General features: G+C 41.2%; 1 protein-coding gene across 5 annotated transcripts in view; it reads right to left on the bottom strand.

Moving 5' to 3' along the window:
- Positions 1 to 20,690, bottom strand: part of SYTL5 (synaptotagmin like 5) — an 83,977-nt gene extending 63,287 nt beyond the window's left edge. For 2 of the 5 annotated variants that reach the window (XM_048288951.1, XM_048288963.1), the window contains exons 1-3: positions 20,328 to 20,690; positions 19,938 to 20,059; positions 17,408 to 17,525 (exon numbers count right to left, since the gene is read on the bottom strand). The gene's annotated coding sequence lies outside the window, so the exon portion shown is untranslated. The remainder of the gene's footprint in view (positions 1 to 17,407; positions 17,526 to 19,937; positions 20,060 to 20,327) is intronic. The other 3 variants (XM_048288924.1, XM_048288934.1, XM_048288927.1) reach the window with 3 other exon arrangements.
- Between the last annotated feature and the right edge of the window lie 671 nt (positions 20,691 to 21,361).

Raw genomic sequence — 21,361 nt, 5'->3', positions numbered from 1 at the left:
GAAAATATGATTCCTTAAGTCTACTTCTTTCTAATAGTGTAGCATGAGTGTGTTTGACTTCAGAGTAATTAGAAAAACTCCGATTTGTTAATCAAACAAACCCAATGGATTCAGAAGCAGTTCATTTTTCAGGCTGGGCACAATTCCATCTGTCTGGAAAAGTCTTGGCAGAGCTGTCGTGTACCTACCTACAGGGCTGCAGATCTCTCTCCAACCACAGTCAATGCCTGTGAGCTATATCTAATTTCTACAATTACTATAATAATATTTCAAACCCAAAATCATGAGTGTTTAAAGACTAAAGCAATTATGTTAGAGCTCATTAAGTCTATGAAACAGACCTTGCTGTGTAAGAAAACAGTAAATTAACTTGCCTGATTGTACAAATAAGAAAGCTAGGACAAAGCTCAGCAGTGACAACCTGAGCATTCAATAAACATTGCTCCTTCTACAGGTCTCCCTCCTCTTGCTCTTCAGCTCTGATAAAAAGGATTAAGTAACATCAAAAAAAGCACTTTTAAAAAAATAAATTACATTTTCTGCTTCCTTGCTGTAGAAATTTAGGCTCAGGCAGCTGTGCAGTCAGGTTACAGTCCTCAAGAACACGGAACAGCACTGTCCAGAGAAAGCTCCCTACAGAGACACTGCTGGCTGCCACCCCAACAAGCTTGGCTTATTTTTCAAGTGCACTACACTGGGAAAAAGGCAGCGGCCATTCAGGCAGGGCATTAGGTGCAGAACAGACCAGAGGTGGAGAGAACACCAGGCAGTTCACTTGTGAACACCATCCCATGCTTCCTAGAGATCCTACAAAACAATGAAAGAATTTAACTCTGTCAGAGATACTTCAGAATAAACAATTATCTACAATCTTTTCTATACTAAGAGAAGATTCAGGGGAATCTGTCATGCTTAAGCTAATTTATTTACAAACAGGAGGCAAGGAGTGGGAAGAATGACACAATAGGGTGGCAACCTTTTTTCTTTTGTTTTGCTCATCACTGGGTAAACATGGTTTACCTTCCTGGCTGAGCATTTAGCCAGAAAAGAAGACACTTCCCAGGGCAAGAATGGAAAGAAAATTTAATGCATCAGTTTGCCAAATCAAAGAAACCAAACAGATCTGAACCGAAGAATGACTGAAGGAAAAATATTTCTGCTATTTTTAAGCAAATAGCATCTGTGCAATGTTAAATCAGCCATGAAAATATGAGTTAGGGCTTGAGTCATCTCAGTCTTATTGCTTAGTCACAGTGTGTATGAAGGCAGCAATTCATTCAGCATTGAACTTTACCTTAATATATTTTAAGTTCATCCCTGTGTCTCTATACTTTCTGTGATGAAATGGAAAGAGAAACAGTGAACTGAGGTCTTGAATAGAATGGATTTATACACAGTTGTAAAACAAGTTTTAGTATCCACCTAACATGTTTTGCTTAATGCCTGCATAAATTATGAATAAACTATGAGTCACTGTTATGAAATTTAACTAAGACAAATTGAAGAAAGTTTATCAATTCTTTACTTCTAAAAATTTGTAGCACCGTGTCCCCACATTAAAATAGACATGGCATTTTGGGAGCAAGAATTCAGCTCTTGGCACTGAATTCTTTTAGAAATTGAAATCAAGTACAATACCAGCAAGATTCCTAATTCTTCTTTCTAACCATTAGCATTTCTTTACAATATCAAATTTACAGTTTAGGAGAATTTAAATTGACACATATTGTGCTATGACATGATTGTATTTGACACCAGGATACACAGGAATGAAATAGCTCACACAGGACACCCAAAAGCCCCTCTGATGTCCATGGCTCATCAGATATGGTCACGGCCTTTATTCATGCTCCTTAAGTTCCCTGTCTCCTCTTCCCTGGGACTTGAGGCTGCAGCCACCATCATGTGTTATGAGATCCATGGGGCAGTGGCCTGTACTGCAGCACTGTTACAGGAAGCTTCATCTGACATGAAGTAGAAAATGCATGGTAGAACAACAGGACTATTTTCATTACTTAACAAAACTCCCTCATGGAAAAAAAGTATCTGTTTCTTTTAACTCCAGCAAGTGATTGACTGAAATATCAGCAGGTTTATTTGATTTTTTTTCCCAGCAGAATTTTCTCACCAAAAACCCAGCAGCAGATATGTTGCATAGAAATGGATGAGGGTTCTTTAAACACACAATAGAAATCTATTTGTATCTTCAAATTCAAATGTTTTCACTAATTTGCTGAACTAAGAGTACTCCAAAGGAAGTGCCTTCACTTCATCAAACATTTCATTTTGCAGGAAAACTTGTGACTCATCTGAGGTTTAGTCCACTTGAAAAAATTCTGCCATTGACTTTGCTTTCTTCATGAACAAACCAAAATGAAATTCTCTCTGAGCTCTGCAAGAGGGCTGCAGGAAGACTGCTGAGGAACTGCTGCAGTCAGAGAAGAGGGAAGCAGCACCTAGAAAAGGAGCCATTTGGGAAGGCATCCACCAAGCCAGTGAAACCCACTCTGGGCTTGGGGAGAAAGGAACACAGACCTGGTGTGTGAGTGCTCTGAATGAGGAAAGGTGCATGTGGTGTCTGTCTGTAGGAGATGAGAAATCCAGTCCTCCATTATTTCAGCTTGTTTGATGCCAAGTTTGCTTTTCTGCCACAACAGTGTGGTGCAGCAACACTCATTTTCCACTGTTCTTGATAAGGACTTTCTATTTGATTTAACAAAGCAACTGGATTTTCATTATAATGAAAAGAGCTAAGTTTGGTCTCCATGCATACCAAAGGTATCTAATCATACATTATATGACTTCTCTTTATGGAGGTGTGAGAAGTCTTTAAGAGATTGACCTGTACAAGGTAGGGGTGGAGGTCAGGAGGGTTTGTGGATTTTGGACTAGGTAATCTTTAAAGATCTCTTCTAATTCAAACCATGGCTCTGTTCTATGACCTCTCTTTTCTCTTCTGCCCTAACCATTCCAGTCCCTCTCTATAAGCAACAGAGAGAAATAGGCATTTCCAGGGCATGACTCACCTCATCTTCACAGGAACATTTTAAAAAGGTCAGAGGAGCCCTTGTCTGGTAGCATCCATTTCTCTCCACTGACTGTGAAGGGGATGAAGCATGACTACCTCAAAGGCAGGCATGCAAAATATGTGAGCAAATGTGTCCTGCTTCTCATTTCCAGCATAAAATGGGCTGTTCACAAGGACACTTGTGAACAAGGACAAGAAAGCTACCAGAGGATATAAACAGCTTAATCAGAGAGTGGGATGAGCTTGGAGTGTTGCCTTGTTTTGTTTTCCATTAAATACAATGGTAAAATGTTTTTTGCTACAAGCAGCAAATAAAGCTAACAGGTCTGTTAAATCTTCCAAGAAATGCATCAGTGTGTTGCTCCAGAGTATCTGCCTCAAAATGAACATGGTTTGAAAGTCTGCATATATAAGAATATCGGTTTCCAAAATTCTTGTGGCAGGCAGGAAAAAACCCACAAAAATCCAGTTAGAAAATGTAATCTCACAGGTCACAGAGCTGTCTTTCTGAAGTCTGGGTTGTGCATCAGCTATCAGAGCCCTAAGGATCCCCTTCAGTGGGGCAGAGGAAGTAGTGGAATATGTGGAGTCTTCTCTCTGCTTCCCAAGGTGAGATTTATAACATAATGTCTATGCAGAACAGCTCAAAGTAACGGGAGATGGTCTGTGGGGAGCAGTCATGCATTTTTATGACTGAGGAGTAGAGTTCGATCAGTGAGAAAAGAGCTGGGCTCTGCTGTTGGATCTCCTCAGGACCCCAACGAATGCAATGAGCCCTTTCAGCAAAAGCCTGTATGGACTGTCTGCCAGCAGCATGCACAAGATCAGCATCCTTTTTTACACACTGTGTGACAAAGAGAAGTGGCAGATTCCTCTGAAAATACTGTTAATCAAACCAGAGGAACATCCGGGATGGTTTTCATTGCCATTTTAAAACTCTGCCCTTGCAGCATAGCCCATCCAGTGCCTCAGAGGGATGTTTCCTGAGGGAAGGGCATGCAGTTGAAGCTGCCAATGCTGCACAGACTGTCTGGCTTCTGTCTACTTTGCACAAAAAGCAATCACAGCTCTTTGGCAGCCCAATCTCCAACAGCAGTCAGAGAGCAGCAGCAGGGGACAGGGCTGGAGCAGTGAAGTTCAAAGCTGCACAAGGGGTCACTGTGTGAGCAGTGCTCCACACTAGAAGGAACTGGATGCAACTGCTGAAGATTACTTTATAGAACATGACAGAAGATACCAGATGTCCATTGCAGAAATATCTTATGAGACCTTAGGCCTCGACCTATCCTTCTCAGCAATCTGAATTTTGCAAACATAAATGACATCTAATATACTATGATAGTTTTTGAAAACTATGAGAAAAGGATCACAAGCTTTCTCATCTACCCTTCAGGCCATGATCTGCCAAGGTAATTCCATAATATAATAGTAGTGGGTGCTGCACAAACAGCAGGAAGGTACAGAAGCTCTCAAGAAGCAGCTCCTACTCCAGCACAGATGCACCCTTAATCATGTCTCTTCACTGCAGGTTCCCTTTGTTACCATACCATACATCCCATACACTTCTCCCTCTTTGCAGTTAGATGTGTAATTCTGGTGGCACCAGAAGCAAAAGAGTTCAAGAACCTGGAAGTGAAATTCCATACTGTTTGCCATCCTAGGGCTACTCTTCCAAATCTTTGGGCTTCCAATTTGCTGGACAAAGGCAGCATTCTACTGGGACACCAGCTTTTAGTAGAAATAGCAAAAGAGAAATTACTCACAAGAAAGACTGCACAGAGCTGCATTCAAAGGATATTAATCACAACTTGACCTTTCTGCAGCATCTTTCTGCCTCCTTTTGGCCAAGATTTACTGCAGCTATCTGCATAGTAAGTGTGCCAGCCTTTTCATTGCATTTGCAATACAAACAGCTTATGCCACTTGAAATTATACCAAAATTTATCATTATGGGGGGGTCAAACTACTCAGTGGTCAGAGTATGAGATAGAAAGCACAGTGGGTGCACACTTCCAGTAGGGAATCTATGAAAAATCTTGCAGAACAGAACAAGTAATCTCTGAGATGGTCAGTGTACACAGAGAAGGCAGCCAAAGTCTGCCAGCACAGAAGAAAGGCTGGCCCCATGTCCTCACCTGGAAAGAACACCTCCAAGATGTCAGGGACACAGTCAGGAGCTGCTAACAGTGGTGTCTCTTGCCACTGGTGCCTCTTGCTACCCCACAGCAGTCATCCCATCACAACCTGACTATAAAGCCAACTTCCTCATTTACCAGTACAGGTTTTAAGAGCTAAGGATATATTTATGGAAACCTGGTTAATAATTTTTGGTGTGAATAGAGCTACATTTTTTCCAGTGATCAAATGCTAGATGCCCATGTTCCACAGCTGAGCATTTCTCCTTACACATCATGTGCAGCAGCTATAGTTTAATAAATGCCTTCAGGGAGTACACAGGAGCAATAAGGACACAAGTTCTAGCTTGGGACTATTGAAAGGTTAATAAGATTTATCTATTCAATCACTGACTCACTCAGAGCACAGAGATTTAGGTAGGTTTTGTTGTTTTCTCCACACCAGTCAGTAAATCAGCTTGCTGTTGCACACAGCTCATGCTCTCAGCCTAGCAGGCACTCTCAAAAGGATTCATAAATGCACCTTGTTGGGAGCAGATTACCTTATACCACAAGATACTCTGGAAAAACTGCATCCTTACATGATGAACTGAGATGGCTAAGGAAGAGAAAAAGACTGATTTTTTTGTGATTTTTTCCAATAACAGATCAAGTGATGTTTCCAGTCTGTTGGTTTTGGAACACCATTCCCCAGTGGATACTGCCCTGTGTTCCTACACACAGCCTTTTGGGGACAGACAACCATTTGGGTCCCCTCAGAGACTGCAGGGGAAAAACCTGTCAGGACTAGAAATCTGTTACTTTATGACAGAAGAATAAGCCTCCCCAGTCTTAAAAAAGCCCATGGTTTTGACTCTATCTACGTCTTTACTCTTTCCTTTGTGATTACTGCAAACCAGCAAGCTCAAACACACTTTTTGTCTTTAATTTAAAGCCCCCAAAGGAATGTGCCAAGAAACCAGAGTAAATAACCACAACTAAAAAAGAAGTCTTAACAAAAACACTTTCTGATCATCCCAAGTTAATATTTTATAATAACTCCTGCCTTTACCACCTGTGAATATCAGTAATATTCCAACCCTCAGCAATTAATCTTGTGTGTGTGTGCACAATCCTGCTAAGCAACTATTGCTTTATTGTGAATGATGTTTCTGAAATCCTTCAGGAAACAAAACAAAACCTGTAAATCACGAAGTCTTAGGCACAGCTTTTTGTACTACATCAGACTTTCAACTGTTCAACACCTTAAAAATGTGTCAATTTTTATTCTGATCATTTGGCAATATGAAAAGGTTTTAAAAATACACAGCCACAGATCTTGTTTTCCACAGGATTTCTGTTCCATTCAACAATCAGGAAAGATAATGGCAAGGCAGCTGCCCAAAATTTCTTCCAAGTTCCACCATTCAGCATATAGCCCGTGTCTCATTAGTGGCACATTTTCTCACTCCTGAATTCAGAATTAATAGAAAACTTGAGCTTTTATATCATACTTGTACACATGTATCCAAGTACCTTACACTGATCTCTATATATGGCATTTTTGATATATTAATTTTTAGTTAGAAAACCAAAATCCCGTAAGTTAATGACAGGACAGGAAGGGAAACACTTTGATAATCAAAATATCTTGATGGCTGGACACTTCAGTTACAGACAGCCTGATTTTTCAACTTTAGTGAGTATCCATAATCCCATATTATTTTTAAGAAACTCATGGACACCCAGCAACTTTGAGTGTCAGGCCCTGAAGTACAAAATTCTTCAACCTTGTTATAGGGAACAGAAATCCTTCACTCATCCTCTTTTTTCCTTTTAAAGGCTTCTCCTGCCAAAAAAGCCACAAAACTTGATTTTTTAATGGGGGAAACCCCCATATTTATCCATTACATATTTTTTATATATGCACATATACACACACCAGTGCAGAACTGTAGAGCAATGACTGTGTTTAACAAAAAGTGATAGTGACAAAGGAAAGCTTCTAAACTGGAAAACCAGCTACAAGTAACAAGATTATGTTTCTAAATTCCTATTCAACACAGCATCTAAAATCAAGAGGAAATCCAAAACTCTTCCGTGCAACGTTAGTTTAAAAGCATCAGCACTATTCCAAAGCTAATAATTTTGATACAGAAGGATAGCAAGGGACACTGAGAAGTCTGTCACAGAAGCTAAATGTCCTTTCCAGCTGTGAGACAGCATCTTCTTAGAAGGCACTATGGGATACATAAGGAAAGCTTATAGAAATACGTAAAATTTTAAAAAGAAGCAAAAAACAATCAAAAAAGTTGAAGTTAAGTTAGAGAGAATGTTATCAAGGCTGTATAATGCACAAGAAGAAGCAGTAAAACCCAGGTAAAGCCTACAGTACAATTTGAAACTGCTGTTTGAAAGTTGAAAGTATAACCAGCTAAACATAACCAACATAGCTTTGTCTTTGCCACACGTGATTTATTGAACGAGAAGCACAGCCTTGTAAAGAACACACCTCAGGCTATTAAAAGCACATCAAAAGAATGAAATGTCCTCCTCCAGTGTGAGACGACTGTACTGGGAAACAAATCATTGAAGCTTCTCTACTGCTTCAAACTTAACTCAAAAGCCTACAGACCAACCCCAAAACAACAGAGGCTAACCTGATCCCTTTATCAACCTAAAATCTCTATGTAGGGGTAACTCAGGGTTAAATACTTGTTCAAAATAATATCTGAAGCCAACATTGTTTTCAGTACTTTAATCCATTACTGAGAAAATGGCAAGGTATTTCTGAAATAATAGGTTAGATCACCCTTAGAAATCTCTTAAATAATGAGTCCTAGAAACACCAAGCCACGTTTTAGCAAATGGATTCAGAGTCTCAGGCTCTCCCTCCACTCCTTCATCTCTTACATTTATAAATAAACTACCTGTAGCATTACTGCATAGTCTCTTAAAAAGAGAAGCACAGCACATTACAAAACAATTCAGAATGGCAGATGGAAGAACTTTCTGGTTGAACCCAGCATTGTTTAGCAGCCTGTTTGATGACACAATTCTGCAGTGCAGCTGTGCCAGCCCATAGGTCAAACACAGTATGAACTCAGACATCCACAGAGAGACCACAGGATGCTGAGCTGTTTGCACACAGCATCCTCATTAAGGTGCCTGCCATAAGGAAACGTGGTGTTCAAGCAGGGAGCACCACTCCATTAACAACAGCAACAAAATTTTAAGCTTTCCTTGAATTAAATTAGAGCTTGAGCAGGTTTTTTTTGGTGCATAACAGGGGGAAAGGGTTTCAGGTTGAAGTGTGCTTTTCTATGGAAAGATCAATCTTTAGAACATGGAGTTTTCCATCTAAGACAAGATTAACTTTGATATATTTTGGCTAAGTTACTCAATAGAATTTGGCAAACTAATAAACAGACACTTTATAGAAATTGCTTCATTTCTCAACATTCCATTTTCCCTTTTTCAAGGAGAATTTTACCATCAGAGATGCAGAGCTGTCAAATCTCATCTATAAGGTTCACTCAACTCCCACCTTAAGCTCCTTTATTGTTCAGTCTCCCTCACAGCAACCCAAGTGCCTTTGCCCACTTGCGAACAAACACATCTGGTTAGCTCACCACATATCTGCAGATGAGATAAGAGAAGAGGATAAAATCTGCTTTGTGGCACCACACCTTAGCATCTCTCCTGATCATAGCCCACCAGGGAGCCCAATGCCCAGGTGCAGTTTCCCAGTGCAGATCCAGCACTTCCAAACAACCTGAAGGGCACGGGAAGCACCCAGCCCACAGCTCAGGGCAGAAGGGTTCCCACAACACAGCAAGGGGTACAAGCCTGTACATCAGAGGAAGAGAAACAAGAGGTTTGGAGATGGTGTGGGTCAAGGATACCTTGCCCACACGTGAACAAAATCTGATTTGTTTCACCAGGCCAGACTAGAATCTCCCTGGTATTCTTGGCAGATAAAGAGAGGCTGTCTCTGTCTAATCACTGAGGAGCTGTATGCAAAATGATCTCACATGTGGGATGTTCTTGTCAATTGTTTGTGAAGTGAGTAAGCCAGGATAGTCAAAATTATTCTGTTTAAATAAAAAAAGTAATAGAAAGCTTAATTATTTATACACAGCCCAAATGTTTGGGAACAGGGAAGTCCTATCCATGAAGGCAAAAGGAGAGGCACAATTAGATTTCCAGGTCTCTAGGTGTGGACTAAAATTGGTTTAATGAACAAATTCATTGCTCCTAGATGTACTAAGTGCAAGCCTTCTTGCTGTCACAAACCAGTTGACAAGAAGATTACTCATGACCTGCTGTGGAGACAAAGGGAACATATGATTGAACATGAAGTATATGAATGCTTTTAGATACTGGAACATTCCCTCCAGCCTGGAGAAGGAAGATTAGCTGACCACTTTGACACAGATTACTCAGACTACTCATTTTCCTGCTGCCACAGAATTGGGTAAGAAGGATTTAGACTGTCAGACTCAGCAGAATTCTGGGGAATACATGATATTTCATCTTATATGTTCTTTTGTATATAATAGCACATTAAACTATTCTCAAAATCCATGCACCAATTTACCTGCTCTGACATCTTGTATTGAGCTCTGAAATTTTCATCTGCTTTTCAAGTATTCACTTCTGCTGTAGTAGCAGGCAAAGCTCACTACAATTCATTTAAAGGCATTTAAAGACAGATTTAGTATTACTTGGCTCTCTCCAACTCTTCAGTTGGATTGTGTCTCCTCAGTAATTTATTACAGAGATTTCTAAAGTAAAAGTTCCATCTATATAAGTAATTTTCATGTATGTTATTATAAAATCCCCAGATTCTTGGAAAGTCTCTTGAATGCTTTTGTTCTGTGATGTATTGTCATGCAAATTATCAGTTCACCACTGCTCATGAGAACTCCTAAAACCATGCAAAAATATGGAAAGGGATAACCCTCCAACAGGAGCAGCAGGCTGGTACAAAGAAGAAACCGTTGCCACCCAACACATGGAAACCACAGCAAACCTCTCAGCTTCTCTGTGCTTCTGCTTGCAGCCAGCAAAGAGAGAACCTCATCTCTTGCTGCAAGAGGATATGCCAAGGAAAAACACATCAGGGGCCACGAGGCTCACTGACATTATGGGTATTCCAGACATTTCACTAAAATGCACACGTTATATCAAATTGCTAAAATTCTCCTTTTATTTTCTGTGGCAAATAGGATCCCTCCTTTCTGGCTTTGCATATAACAGCAGGTGGGCCAGGAAGCCTCTCCATTAAAAACTAACAGGTTTTTTTTCCATTATAAAAGGTCAATTTCCTAATAACTTTGCCATGTTACCTATCAAAACTGAGGTTTTTTGCAATACTCACACTGATGTTTAGGACATATTCTAGATGAACATTCTGAAAAGAGCATGGAAGTGAACCCCACCACATGGCTTTACTTTGTCTTAGGTGCACACCAATTCCATTTTCACAAATTCATATACAAGTTGTAGGAGAGAGACTTCAGACTTAAAAGGATAGGAAACATTTTCTGTCAGGGAATATTTTCTTGCAGATGCTGTTAAAATTTGTCTGGTTAAAACCATATTTTAAGCTTGTGGAGGAAAGTATAGCTCATACAAGCTCAATAAATACTTGCAAAAGCTACCAAGTACATGAAGACAGAAATTTCCTAATGGTCAAATTTGGGAAATTTTGGAAGAATGTGAAGGAAAAAACCCCAGAAAATAAACAAAAATGGACCACAACCACAAAATAAAATAAATACCAAATGAAAAATATACGATGTGCAAGATGTGTTGGGCAATATAATTGTCTTGGGGTGACTTTATGATGTGTATCCCATGTCGATGCCCTATGCCCAGAGTTGCTATAAGAATTGCTGGTTATGCCACTTGTAGCGCATCCAAAACAGCTAATTCCATCTGTTCTTCTGTTCTCAACAGAAGGGAGGTTCTTTCAAGACTTCTATAACCATCTTTGTCATCCCTTAAACAAAGAAATTGAAACTTCTGGAACAGCTGAAATTATTTGCTTAATTTAAAGAAGGAACACTACACACCAAAACAAATAATTCATTTGATGACTTTCTCATCTAAACTAATACTATAAATGGTGCAAAAGTTAATTAAACTATAGATTGAGAGAACAAGGCACTGAAAGCTAAGACCAACATCCTGGGGCATCAGTATAGAAGCAACTCCATGGGGGAGGTTTCACAGAATTTGGAAAGCTGGCTTTGAGTTTTAGACTCTCAAGTCTATTAATTGCAACAGACACAAATTTAACAAAGGAATCACAAGGGCACCAGTTCCATTTAATTTTTGATTTATGGAGAATTGTGGGGAGGAAAATGAGAGTATTCCTTGGTATTTTCTCCATTCCTTTTGTACTTTCTGGCATAATGTGAATGCTCTCATGCTTTGGCCTCAGAGAGCAAGAAAAACTGCACTAGCACAGGTCATGAAACATCACTGCAATGTATCACAGTTAATAGTTGTGAGCCTTAAATACTATTTTGCTGTTTTCCACTTGGCTGACTGCTCTTCCTTTTTTTTTTTTTTTTTTTTCCATTTTGTCACAGTTTCTCTCATTCCCACCCTACTTGAGGTCTCTAGACACATAAATAATTAAAGTTATTTAACGTGGGGAAGGTTTACCAGTATTCTGGCAAAGTAGTCACTCTGTCCTTAGTGCTCTACAGGAATAAAAGACTGAAGAGCAATTGTACCAGGGGCTGGAAAAGGGACTCCAAGGGTGAAATAATTAGACCTGTGGAAAACTATCTGGTTTTGCTAGAGCTCAAAGCTATTATTTCCTTCATGTTTCAGCCATTTTGACTGCAGGAATCCTTCTGTTCAAACTCACTCTAGACTAAAACCTACTCAAACCAATCCAGTTTAGAGGTTTTTCCAATGCAGAACTGCCACAAACCTTGGAAAGTCTAATTTGATTTTCAAGATTGACATTAAAATCTACCCCCATGAATATGCATATCTCAGTTTTGAGTTTACATTAAAGATTGAGAACCACCAGCCTCCAGTTCTGCTCCCAGCCTCCAGCAGATTTCCAGATGTGCAGGGCTGCCCACGTACAACTGAGTGTCCACGAGTGAGGGAATGAACCATTTCAGTTTGTGTCTGGAAGGACACTAAAAGGGCTCTCCCCATCCATTATGCCAGACAGAATTCTCCATGAGATCAAAGAGGCCAGTTTGAACTGCTTTAAATACAGGGATCCAGCTCCTCTGGTAATACAAACTGATACAGCTCTGCTGAAGAAAGTGGATTGTCATTATATTGTTCAGTTGGGTTCAGCTCCATTTTTCATTTCCCTCAAACTCAATACTTTTAATACAATGTTGTGTTAGAGCTGTTAGAGAAAAATCAAAAGGTCTCAGGTAGCCAGGGAACTGCAATAAACCAGCACAGCCCCTGAGCACATTAAAGCATACTCTTCCCTCTGGTAGAATCACTGGACACCTTTTCATCCAAAAAGCATAATTTGTAGAATTTCTGCTTATTTCTAGAGAATCCAAACAACTCAAGTACCACACAACGTTTCATTATGACACCATCATGATTACGCTAACCTCCTATTTACATTTCATTTTACATCAGAGTTTCAAAAGATAATGGGGGAAGTCTGTACCATACTGTGTATTTATCAAATCAACATTCTCAGATCCCATCAGGTATTAACTGCAGATGCTGCAGTAATAAGTTGGGTGCATCACTGTTGTAGAATTCCTTAAATAACAACAGAAAAGTTGTATTAATAGTCAAAGAATATAGTCATAGTCCCTTTATTCAAGCACACAAACATTTTATAGTACAAAAAGAAATTACATTTGGCTAATTCAAAAACATTTGCTTGACTTGAGACTGACCAATTGAAAGATTCTCATTTTTAGGGCGCTGTGCAGTTGAACTGTTTCCCTTCTGCACTATCCATAGTCTCTGGTAAACAAAAAAGCATCAAACCACAAGGAACACACTTCAGTATTAGAGGTATTTTCCACTGCTATACTAAGATCTCTTCCAAAAGAGAAGGTTTCTGGCTACGCTTTTAAAAAAAACCTCACAAACTACTCAGGTATACGAGGTCCTTCGCAATTAAACAGAAACCCACTGGGAGCAAAGAAACTTTCTAAACCACAAACACAGCTTGCTAATTGTCCCTGGCCCCCTGCTTATTCCTTGTCTTGTTACTGGTTATTTTGTCATTACAATTACCTATTAAACAACAACAACAACAAATCCCAAAACAAAAGTCTTACTTTCCTATCTGTGTGAGGCTGCCACATGGTGATACATTATCCTGTCTCTCTTGCCATTACTCTGTTCCTTGAATGTCACAGTGAAAACCTTCAACCTGGTCTCATTCCCTCCCCATTAATAAAAGCCAGAAGTAAAAAAAGGGCATTTTTGATAATGCCAAAAATAAACTTAGTTTGAAAAAAGTGTAGGTTTGTACATGAGCTGTGGTCTAATGCCAGGCAGAATCAGTAGAATTGTATCAAGTCAGAAGTCAAACAACACTGGGATTGCTTTTAAATTTTTGAGCCCTGGACAAACAAAAAACCATGTTCTACACACAGCATGTACAATAAACTGTTCCACCATAACCCACTTGTGCAACAAAAGTGCCCTCACTTTTCATTAAGTCATGGGGTTTTCATAGTTAAGATCAGCTGTTTGTGTGCTAGTGATACACATTAGCACACACCCCGAACAAACTTGCAATCATCCATGCTATATGGTCTGATGGCTGGTTTGGGTATCAAATCAATTATGATATTGCCCAGATTTAAAGTTCAGAAACAGTTACTACTGTTTAAACATTATTTTTTCAATTAAAGGAAGAAAGGTCAGAAGAAAAAAGCTTTATTTGTTATATTGCTATGCATTTCAAGGTGTCCCATTAGAGATGTAGTGAGCCTCTGACTCTATCTGCAGTAGGTTTAAAATGAAGTTAATGAAATTAATCTGACTTTAGTAAAAGAACTGGCTCAGATCAACCCCATCAGAAACCAAGATGTGAATGAGTGCAGATGAGAGTGCAGAGGTTCAATTGACTGAAACCAGAACCTTCGTGATCTCAGAGGGCACAGGAATGGGACAGAAGACAGACTGCAATTGTTCAGAGAGAGGACTTTTACAGGTATCAATGGTCCAAGACTGTATCAAGCCTGAAGCTGAATTCTTAATTGCTTTTACTTCCAAACACAGCCTTTTCATGTTTGGAAACATGGAGTGGCAAACTAACATTAACATGTTTTAACAAAATTAATCAGAAATGAGCTCATAATTTCAATTCAGATATAAAGACTATGATGTTAATTATTTAGACACTTCACTGAGAAACTGCACTTTCAAAACTATTGCACCACAAATCATTTTGACATGTTTCTGCTCTCTTCCATAGCAGAAGTGAAACGTCATTGGCAAGGTTATGGTTTAAAATGATTTCATAGCAAACAGCAAATTCCTATCAAATCAAAGGTTGTCTCAAAAAAAATTTGTAAGAAAAAAACTTGATCAAGAGGAACTTCTACCTTATCATGGATGATACCATCTAAATAATTCCATTAAAAAGTCTCACAATCATAACCAAAACAAACCACTGCCTGAAGACATTCAGGAAAAACAGGAAATCCAAAGGAATATTATTTCTAGTGCCCAATGCTGACAACCCAGATACTGGGAGAATGTACAGTTAAATTTGCATGAATAAACTCCATTTGGGTTCTGCATCTGCATCTAGGAAGGCCAAAGCCAGACAAACATTCCCTAATGGAAGCACAGGGTTTACAAACACACCATGACACACAAAATTCCCACCCCTTTCCAGGGCACTCCTCACTTGCCCCAGCACCAGCCAGGTGACGCTTGTGTTTGCACAGGTTACTCACATTTCTCCACCTTTCTTTGCTGCCATAATTCCCCAGTAAAGACAAAATACTAAGGAGGTACAGCCTTCTCCTTTCTTCATTTTCAGTCTTACCTAATAAATCGTTATTCTTCAGTGCATTAATCGCTATTCTCCTCCTAACTGCTTCCTACTCATCCATATTGTTCTGACAGTGAGGGTTTCAAAGCTAGACAGAGTTAAGAACTACATTCCCACTACTTTTTCCCCTCTAAACCTTCACATTGGTAGTAACAATAAAGAGAGCTCTAATGTGGATAAAGATGCCAACAGTTAAAAGACACTTTCACTACTGTAGCACCTGAATTTTAAAATATTTAAAAGGTTTAAAATGCATCTGTAGGAAAAAGGGCTAGAAATGCTACTTGAGAGACAAATATACTTGCACTTCTACTCCAGAGCATGACTAGAGTCAAGGAAGCTGTTTTATGGTTGGCAACTGCGAAAAAACATTTCAGAAACAACAGCTAGTTTAGAAAACACTTAGAAAAAGTGGCTTCTGCAAGGCAACATTTCCCTGCAGGCAGCTGTGTTGGGTTTTTGTTTTTTACTATGAATCTTCAATGCAAAATTCAAATATGTTTCAAACCTACAGGCTTCAAGGACTGTCCCCATATTTCAGTCTTCTGAATTACTTTAAACAGGGTTAAGACTCTCCATTCCCCACACAAATCTCATGTCCTTGGCTGTGGATGTTAACACACTCCATGATGCAGTTGGTGCCACTGCTGCACTAATGCCTACAGTGAATGGATGCTAATTCCTAGACCATATCTTTATTTAATTGGATATTTATTTAACTGAAGCCTTCCAAATTTGCATGTGTGTTTAAGCACCTGTTAATCTTGGCATTATTAACCTATTTATTTTCTTAATATTGTGAGAATGGGAATTTGGATCCTTATTTCCTCCATCTTTCTGTTCCCTGATTCACAAGGCAGCAGGGATTTTGTGCAAAGATTCAGGAAAATGAATGAGGTTTTAGAACCAATAATAAGTAGAACTTTTCCCAACACTGACCTTCTTTAGAGCTCTGCAATGGCTGCAGAAGCAAGAGGGCAAGTTCAGATTCAAAGCACATACAACTGCTCGAAAAGCCATCAGCTGTGTCATGCAGTAACTGCAAATGAAAAATATAATCTCCAAGTGACAAATGGCTTGCTTTCAAACACCACTTTTCCCCAGATACTCAATAGCAGAATCTTTGGAAACAAAGTTCCAGTGGTTGTGGACATTTGCTTCCACATTATTCAGATATCACCTGTAACTTTTGAATCATGCACATAAAAAACCCCAAACCCAGACATCTCCTTCAAGTGCCACTCTCCTGTTCAAGCTCTGGAAACACAGTGGTGCTGTATACAATTCCTACATTGTCTCCATCTCTGTAGGTATTATATAAATTATATAAAAATTTGGAGACCTTTATGCTGTGAACATGTTTTCCTCTCATCTGTGGATGCACTGCTGCTTATTCAGCTTGCCAGGGACAGCTGGTACAGGTGAAAGGTGGCAGAGTGATCCAGAAGTCACTGGACTCCCAGGGCAGACAAGATTACGTCCAGCTGCATGCAGATCACAAGTCATCCCCATACATAATGCAACCACTCCTAAAAAGCACAGGCTGTGGTGAAAGGTAAACTCTCACACGAAAAAAAGCTATATGCCAACAATGAGGGATGCCACAGATAATTTAAGTATTCCAGAGATGCTTTTAAGTGAAGATGCAGGGAAACTCTCTTCAAAATAAATAAAATGCTCATTTAAGGAGCTTCCCGTTAATACTCATTTGTGGAATATAGTTCAAACCACAATGGAATTTTCTTTCATTTCTGGTTCCATTTCTGTTTCTAAGCAATACAAAAAGCATACCCAGGGAGAAGTTACGAAGAAAATAAGAAGGTATAGATTAGAGTAATTGAATAATGAAGAAATATCAGTTCAGGCAGAGAAAGATTAAAAAAAAAACCAAAACAGACAAATTCAGTTCTCAAGCAATTGTTTCTGTTCTGAAGCTGTGCCCCAGCATATGGAAAGCCTCACAAAATGGGGCCACTCAGTCACACCTTGGACAGACTAAGAGATGAGCTTATATCAGTTTTGGTTTGGGGTTTTTTGTTGGTTTTTTTTTTTTTTTTCCACAGCAGAACCAGGGTGGTTGGAACAGAAAGAATGCAGAAAGCCTCATTTTTATACATTGTATGTACATGTCTATATGTTCCTTCAGTATAAAGGATTGAGAAAACTTGCTCCAAAATCCAAAGAAATACACACATAAGAGCTTCCTGCTCCTACCACAAATTACCCCCTACCTACCGCTCTTGGAACCAAATCCATGCTGGTCTTCAAGGTCTACTCTTCCCACTCTGCTTGCCTATTCTGCTTTCCTATGTTTCCAGGCTCTGGGACAACAAACACATGAGTGTGCTCATCCCTGGTATGAATGAAGTTTGATTAGAAGGCAGAGTAAATGTAGGCAAGGCAAAAGGCAATAAAACACTGGGAAGCAGTGCTCAGTCACAACACGGTCCTGCACTGCAGATGTCCTCAGCCATTCTTCTAGCAAACACATTCCCTTCCTCCCTCCACCCCACAAGACCAAATGTCCTATTAAGAGATGTTAGTTAGTCATCAGATATGAAATTTATCTGTCTTGATAAAGAGATTTAGAACATTATGTAATAAGAATATGTTTTGCAGACAGGCAAAAAACTGGGTGACTGCACTGTCACATTGAAAATTGTTTAATAAGATCCTTCATGCTTATTGTCTTTTGACTGTAAGAACAACAGCTATAGCCCAAAATTCACATAGAATTTTGGTTCAATAAACATTTTTCCATCCCTAAAGAACTTAATACTTCAACTACCATGAAATGTATAAAAGTCAAACAGGGTAGTAAGTATTTCTTAAGGGTAAACATAGTGCTGAAGGCTGCTTAGAAATGTTAGCATGTTAAATAACTTCAAATGTTTAAACACTTTGATATTGCCTGGGAATTGTACCCACACCTGAGCCTTACAAGCCACATTCCTCAAACCTTACTCAGATTTATGAATAGCAACTCTCATCTTCCAGAACTTCCCTGTAATTGCTTAGATAGAAAACAGAAATAGGGAGACACGTGGATCTAATTGCACTTGGGAAATAATTTATATTAAAGATACACAGAAAAATATACAGTGAAAGTCTAACCATTGGTATCACAGAAACACAGAATGGCTTGGGTTGAACCTTAAATTTCCCCTTCTTCCACCCCTCCTGCCATGGGCAGAGACAGCTTCCACTGGATCAGGTCGCTCAAAGCCCCACCCAACCTGGCCTTCAACACTTCCAGGAATGGGTCATTCAGTTTGTCTGGCAACCCATTCCAGTACCTCACCAACCTTATGGTGAAGAATTTCTTCCTAATATTCAATCTAAATCTACCCTCTTTCAGCTTAAAGGCATTACCCCTTGTCCTATCACTGCATGCCCCTGTCAAAAGACCCTCTCCAGCTTTCTTCTAGCCCCCTTTAAGTACTGGAAGATGCTACAAAGTCTGCCCAGAGCCTTCTCTTCTCCAGTCAGAACAACTCCAATCCTCTCGGCCTGTCCTTGTATCAGAGGTGATCCAGCCCCCTGATTATCTTTGTGGCATCCTCTGAACTCACTCCAGCAGGTCCACATCCTTCCCATGCTGGGGGCCCCAGACCTGGATGCAGCACTGCAGGTGGGGTCTCACCAGAGCAGAGAAGAATCCCCTTCCTGGACCTGCTGCCCACTTTGCTGTTGATGGAGTCCAGGACACATTTGGCTTGGTGGGATGCAAGGGCACGTGGCCAGGTCATGCTGAGCTTCTCATCAACTAACACCCCCAAGTTCTTCTCCTCAGGGCTGCTCTCAATATTATTAAGCCCTTTTACATCCAGGAGGTTGGGGGAGCAAAAGAAAGAGAGAATGCATGACATGTGCTCTCAGAGATAATGCAGCTTTCCTGATTATGCACCTAATTGAGGCAATAAGGGTTCATTATGATCACTTGTTCTGGCCTCCCCTATATATAGCCCATAAGATTTCCCCATACTAAGTCCTGCTATAAAGAAACCTGCCTTTAGAAAAAAAGTCCCTGGTTTAAAGTTTTTTCAGTGACGAAAAACTAAGACCTTATTAATCTAATGAGTGCTTTTATTTATAAAACTGCACCCTCTGTCTAGCCTCAGGATATCCAACTTCAAATTTCCAGCACTGGCTGCCCTTAAACTCTTCCTTTCTTGAGTAAAGAGGCCATTCCTCACCTCAACTTTTTTAGGCAAGGATCCAATTCCTTCTTTCTTTTGGATCCACAGAAAACAATGTATGCTCCAGACGTCTTTACTGCAAGGGGCTTTAAAATGCTTAATGTGCTGCACCTTGAGCAGCTCTCTCAGCTGAAGTGCATACAGCAAAACAGTAACACCCGTGCATTTCACAGGTAATTGTCCCACCTGCTCCTCTATCCTCTCAAATTCACTTAAAGGGCTTTTTCCCTGGCAGTCACATTAAATCTTTTCTGCTAAGGCTTTCTAAGAATCACTAACTCTGGGGTGCAGAATCCCTGACTGTTCCCATTCCACACTTGGAATACTGAAATGAGTGGTGGTTAGCTGCATTCAGTAGCTATCAAGCATCAGAAACTACTATGTGAGGGGTTCTCAGCCTCCATCATTTATTCTTTTCTTTGTACAGTCATAAAATAAAATTAAAGCTATACATTACTGTATTTAAGAATAAGTAACTATAATTTTTAGAGCAAAAACATGGAAGAAAAATCCAGTCATCGCACGGCAAGAGCCGATCTTCACCTGGGCGCCACAGAGCCACTCACCTGTTCAGTGGCGAAGAGAACAACTGAGAGCCCGTTCTTTACCATCCCTCTCACCGCACAACAACCCCAGACGGCATCAGTGACCGGCGAGATCCACCACCCTGAATTTTCACAGCAACACGCTGCAGAAGGCATTAAAAAATAAAACCGAACCAAATATGCAGGCATCCCCTATCAGGTTATTAACACCAAAAGCACCCGGTCTCCGCGGGGGGAGCCGGGCCAGCGCAGCCCCCGCTCCGGGCAGGGCTCCGGCGGGCGGGTCTCCACTGGGACCGTGCCGCAGGCTCCCTCCTCGGGTCCTTCTCTGGGGGTAAAGAAAAGGGAAAAAAAGAGAACAAAACCAAAACAATCCCCCAGACAAGTCGCTATTAAGAATGACGGACTCACCAGGAACCTCGGCAGGAGAGGGAAATCACGTACCAGCAGCAGCACCGCTGCCGCCGCCGAGGGCTGCTGCTGCTGCTGCGAACTCCGCAGCCCGGTGGGGCTGGGAGGTGAGGTCCCGCTCCCGCGGGCTCGGCTGCCGGCTCGGGCACGGAGCGCACAGCCCGCACCGAGCACGGACAGCCCCGCGCTCGGCCGGGGCACGGGCAGGCTCGCAGCGACTCCGCAGGTGCAGCCCCCGACAGCCGACCTGGCTCCGCTGCCGCCCGCGCCTCCGCGCTCCTCCCGCAGCCCGGGGCTGCCGGCGGTGGCTCCAGCCCAGCCGTCCCTTCCGGGAGCGGAGCCGCCTCCACCGCGGCCCCCCGCACCTCTCCCGCTGCCGATCCGGCCCCGCGGCCGCGCTCCCGCAGCGCCTCTCGCCGGCCGGGAGCCGGGCCGGGAGCCGGGGCCGCCGTCCCGACCTGCCGGGAGCGCTCCCGCAGCGGCACCTCTCCTCCCTCCTCCTCCTGCTCTCCTCTCTCTCCCCGTCTCTTCCTTCTCCTCGCCCTCCCCGCTCCCCTTTCGCTGCCCGCCCCGGGGTGCCACCGCCGTCCCATGCAGGGGGGACCGGTGGGGACCCACTCGCCAGGGTAGGTCACCCCATCCTTCCGACGGGGTTGGGAAGGGTGCACGTCCCGTTAGTATCATCTCCTAGTTTTCAGCGGGGTTTTAGTGGTGTGGAACTGGCAGCTCAGGGGGCGATTCGGTGATTTCTCAGAAAGGGTTTGGAAAGGGAAAAAACACGGTATTTACTTTACAGTTTTATGGTTTTTCAACCTTTAATAAATAATAGCTGTATCTGCACCGGGTTAGGGTAGAGTCCAAAAGGTAAAACTGTATTTAAGAGTGTAATAAAAGGCACTTGTCATAGCTGTCCTCCTTACACCTATAGGCAACGCTTCTTAAGGTTTATGATCATCACTTCCAAAGGTTCAAGTGAGCTGGATTTATCAAACACGTACAACTATTACAAAATATTCCAAAATCCAAAAATAACA

The sequence above is a fragment of the Corvus hawaiiensis genome, chromosome 2 (genome assembly GCF_020740725.1).
Source record: "Corvus hawaiiensis isolate bCorHaw1 chromosome 2, bCorHaw1.pri.cur, whole genome shotgun sequence".
NCBI lineage: Eukaryota > Metazoa > Chordata > Aves > Passeriformes > Corvidae > Corvus > Corvus hawaiiensis.
This window is presented reverse-complemented; position numbering and strand designations above follow the sequence as displayed.